Source organism: Engraulis encrasicolus, unplaced genomic scaffold (genome assembly GCF_034702125.1).
Source record: "Engraulis encrasicolus isolate BLACKSEA-1 unplaced genomic scaffold, IST_EnEncr_1.0 scaffold_1517_np1212, whole genome shotgun sequence".
Lineage (NCBI taxonomy): Eukaryota > Metazoa > Chordata > Actinopteri > Clupeiformes > Engraulidae > Engraulis > Engraulis encrasicolus.
Window position 1 is genome coordinate 1 of NW_026945029.1, and position 5,000 is coordinate 5,000.

The 5,000-nt window shown below is 40.9% G+C and overlaps 1 long non-coding RNA gene across 1 annotated transcript in view; it reads left to right on the plus strand.

Annotated features, from left to right (window-relative positions):
- Positions 1–2,622: 2,622 nt before the first annotated feature.
- The window catches only part of LOC134442400 (uncharacterized), a 5,254-nt gene continuing 2,876 nt past the window's right edge, over positions 2,623–5,000 (plus strand). Inside the window, exons 1-2 of the long non-coding RNA XR_010033370.1 lie at positions 2,623–2,757; positions 4,811–4,940. This is a non-coding gene — a long non-coding RNA (uncharacterized LOC134442400). The remainder of the gene's footprint in view (positions 2,758–4,810; positions 4,941–5,000) is intronic.

The following is a 5,000-nucleotide window of genomic DNA, read 5'->3' on the forward strand; positions in this document are numbered from 1 at the left end:
CATCTGCGATGTCTTAAGATCATTTCCAAATTGAAACAAAACCGAACAAGTGTACTGTTCAGGAGGAGTGCATCAAAGTTCATGGTATGACAATTTTGTCGTATGTCAAAAGTTCACAAAAGTTCAACTTTAAGTCCAATTACCCTACTTCCTGTTTGGTGTGGCCATGGCATATCAAAGGCTTTTTTGCTCGTCTCAGTGAGATTAACACCCCCCAAAAAATTGGAGTCCGTAGCTTCAACTTTATGCCGGTCTCAGCCCATAGGCCCATGACTTAAGGGGGCGCTATAGAGCCCGTCGGTCGATTTAGGAGTGGGGCTTTTTTGGAGTCCATGGTGCCAGGGTACAGAACACCTGTGGTGAGTTTCGTTCAAAGTTACGCATGGCAACCCCCTCAAAACGGGCCCAACGCTCGCGGAGAAGACAAATAATAATAAAAACAAAAAAAAATTAGCAGCGACGTGTGTGTACGGCCCTTTACAGTATTGAGAAAAATGTATGAAAGTCTGCCATTCTGAAAAACAGAGAACATTTAGAATTTTGGAGCACATTTGAGATGGCAACCAACTGGAGAATCTTTTTCAATAGGCCTTCTGGTCTGTAATCCACTGTGAAAACGCTGACAGGACAATAGGCCTAATTTTCCCAGCCATAGACTCTGTGTGTGCATTTCAATCATTATTTTCAGCACTTTCCTTTGGATATTGCAAGGTGGCCAACTTTATTTTCATTTGTTTTAGTTAAGTCAACCTTTGTAAACATGTATGTAAGGAATTAGAACAGAATAGTGCTGAAAGATGTTCATCGTTCATGAATATCACCTTATAGTACAATGTAATAATGCATGAAAACAACTCATTTTGGAAAGTGGCGACCATATTGAATTCTGAGCAAAAATTGCCGTGGCCCCATGTTTTAATTCCTTCTAATAGGGCTTCTGGTCTGTAATCCACAGAGAAAAGTGCGGTACCGACGAAAGGCCTAATTTTCCCAGCTGATGACCAAATATGGACATTTGGGTCAATCTACGGCATGAGCTGAATTTATTGTATAGTGGAACCATATCAAAGTCACTACATATTCAGTTTCAACATTCACACAACAAACGCAATCTGAAAACTTGACAAGTGCTCCGAGGCGCAGAAAGCTTGTTTGGGCAGCGGCGCGCAATGACACGTTCACGCGCTTCGCAAAATGTGAAACCTTATCTGGTTTTGTCACGTGGTATTTCTTGACGTCAAACGTATCGAAGCGAGGCTTCAGATTTTGCGCTTACTTTTGCTCGAAGCAGGCTTTGAAGCCTCGCTTCAAATTTCCCATCACTAACATTTTTTGTGATTTTTCTTTAGACTTCATCAAGCTGCCGTCTTGTTTTCTTACAATATATTGAGAAATCTTTCTCAATATATCATCTGCGATGTCTTCAGAGTTATATTTTCGGAATTTTGTACACAAACCTTTTGCATTTTGATGATATCTCAGCGTCGGTCATGGAAACCGCTTCTACTCCATTTTTCCATTTTTGCCGAGCTGTGGTCAACTTGTTGTTGACCGCTGCTCTCTTGTGGCGGTTTTAGTGTACTGCAGGGCGTTTGGAAATTACATGCAGCATGTTTTTGAGATCGATGTTTTTGTGTGTGTCAGCAGGAAGAGGACTTTGAAATTGATGAAACAACTATGATGCGTCCGGCGTGATAGGGTTTATACATAAATGGAGTTTAGACGGTATGCTGCCATAGGGTTACATTAGAGAGAGTAAAGAAAATCTGGTTACGTTGTAGTTTCCACGCTGTGGGGGAGTGGAAATGGCGTCCATGATTCGAGTTGGCCAGACTGTTTTTTATATACGGCTCTGGCCCTACAGGTTGACTTTTATTTTAATACAATTTGTCCTTGCCAAACAAAAAAGCTACTAAGTTTGTGAACTTGTGCAAAAAATGTAATGTTCTTTTATAGATGTGTGTATTTGTGTTGTTGTTTAAAAAACCCTGGCGATGTGTCAATAGTTGTCTTGTGTGTTTGTGTTTTTGTACGTGACTGTTCTCTAATTTAATTTACCAAAAAAAAAAAATTCTAATTGTGGACTGTATTCCATTCTTGGCCGAAATTGTATATTGCTTCACACATAGCGATTGCTTCACATCAGAAATCGGATGTTATATAGGACAGAAATTGCATGTATATTTCTTTGACATTTGGCTGCAGAAAGAAACAGTTTGCCTTGGGATGTGTGGAGTGAAATAGGGTGTGAAACATCCGCAGATATTAATTTGGGTAATTTTCCGTCAATCAGAGATTTTGAATGGAAGGTCTATGCGTAGCACCATACCGTATGTGTTATGGTACCTGTAGCCTACTTTTTCAATAGCCTAAACTAACCAATTATTTTATTATTTCAAAATACGGTAGACACATGGTTTATTCATTCCACTGGTATTCTGTTTTGCTCAAATGGGAATGCTGGCCTGTTTCTAATGCTGGTATCCTTCCAATTATGGCTCGGTCGAGGATGCAGTTGAGTAAATACAGGGTAGGGGCAATATTAGGGTATTTACGGTAGCGCTGCTGGAGAGAGAGAACAAGTTCAGCGCAGCGGGTCATGTTCAACTCAGTCTGGTCTACAGTGGCATTGACTTAAGAGTTTGTGAGAAGTTTTGTGATTGTATTTCGTCTAATAACAGCTTTTTTAAAAGCTATATATTTGGAATCCTTACACACTTGGATTATTTGTGTCAGTCAGTCACCTCTTGGTACCAGGTATGTAGAGCTTTATTCTAAAAGATTATTTCGGCGTTTTAAGCGAAAGCTGGTGGTCTGTGTTGGCGTTTGTTGGGGGTGTGTGGTTGCCGTGTGGCTCCAAGGCTTAATATTAGATGTTTGTTTTCATCAGTAAGTATATTGGTTATTTACAATGTGTGCTACTAGTTGTAATGAAAGTGGAGTAAATGAAGTGAACTTCAAACATGGAAGGGATTGATTGGTGTAATGGACGTAGAATGGACATTTGTACGGTTAATTGTTTGTCTGCTTTAGTTCGCCATTTTGTAAGATATACGCCGCCATTTTGTTAGAATAGTAGGCAACTGCCCGCAGTGATTTTTGAAAACAAACATGGCGACCACTTGCTTTTCTACCTTAAATTTGTGTTAATCTTACACTGGATGTCTTTACTGTTTGATGGCAGACATTAGTATTGGAGTGTCTAATTTGAGGTCGTTTGGTGTATTTGTGGCGTAGGCCTAGGTGTTGGCCTCACGTTATTAGCATGTGGCTAGGCTTTGTTAGCTTCCGTTAGCTCCTCATTTCAAAGCCTCTTGCCACCACAGACCAGGTCTGTGCTTGCCACGCGGTTTTTGGAAACGTAACCAGTGACGTCAAGCACAGATTCTTTACGCTTATAGAAAGCGACATGGCTACTACTTCAACTGAAAACACGGCTGAATCTCAAATGGTGCACTTGTGCACTTCAGTGTTCATGTTTCAGTGTGTCTACCCGTATTAGTTACGCACTGAAACATAGTGTATGAAGTGCACAAGTGCGCCATTTGCTTTTCTGTACCGTGGGGCAACGGTCACTCTGAATGGCGGCGCAAATTGCCCTGTCGGGCGACACGGCGTCAAACTAGTGTGTCCCCCTGTTTGCTCTTTATTTCTAAGTCTTGCCATACGGAATTGTAACTAGTGGCGTCGCGCAGTGAGTTTTGAGGAAGCGGTATGGCTGTATTATAACCGGCTGAGTGTAGATGTCTTATTTCTACAATGTTATCGCCGAGATGTCGCACATTGTTTATGAACGGCATTGTTACAGCACATTAGGACGTATCATTCATTGTCGAGATTCTAATCTTATTTTTTTGAGAGGCATTTTACCAGAGATTATTTTGTGTTTCTACAATTGTGTAATATTGAATGTGCAGAAATAAGGTGGCTGTGGTTGGAGCAAGGTTTCTAGTGTTCGGTTGTGTGTTGAAGAATGAACATGTTGTTAATAACTAGTGTATGTGTTTGCAGCGCGCGCGCGCGCGCGTGTGTGTGTGTGTGTGTGTGTGTGTTTGGGGTGAGGGGTGGAGGGGGGGTTGGCTGGCTAAGTGTGGTTCCAATGTAGTACTTAATTTTGTGTAGCGTATTTTTGTTTTCTATTCATTTCCTGTATTGTCAATGCATAAGTTAGTGCAGATAAGGTTGTCTGCTAAATGTATTTACATCTAGTTCATGGCTAACCCGCGGCTCTCGAGCCATATGCGGCTGTTTGCCTAGTGTCTTGCAGCTCTTGCGTTCATGTCCAAGTTTGTGTTTATGTCCCATAGGCAATATGCATTGGAATTGCGCACACAAAGTTGATTAGAACTATGAGAAATAAGTGCTCTGTAGTCTTGTAGTAGGCTTTGCCTAAATGTGTCCTGAATGATCTCGTTGGTATACAACTTTGTTACTGCGATTAGGCCTAAAGTTATGCTTTAAAAATATGCTCTAAGAAGTGAAAGCGCTGACTAGACATAATAGCGGCAAAAATGTTTTAACCTGAAGGATTTGGCCACCACTCCTCATTTAAGGTCAAGAAATGTGCTGTTCATATTTGTGAATTCTATTGGCCGGATATGGCGGTTATAAATGTGCAAATGATATGAAGAGAAAGGCGTCTGAAGCAGAGATGCGAGGTGTGTGTGTGTCTGTGTTTGTGTATGCGTGTGCGTGTGCGTGTGTGCATGCACTTGTCTAGGTCCATGCATGCTTATGTTTTGTTTAATTTGAAGGGTAACTTACAGTTCATTTGTATCCCTGAATTGTTGTGTTTTAATGTCTATGCTAGGTAAACTTGTGGCTCTGTGACCTGAGTGGAGTGTGCTGTCTAAAGCATTGTTGTAAGTGAACTGGTGCGGGGAGAAGGTGTTCAACTACTGCTGTGTTTTTTGTACACTGTGGTATTGCGATTGTACAAGGTAAGACGTATCTTTTTAATTATTTTTTTTGTATAATTGGTGTTGTACTTGTTAACTTTT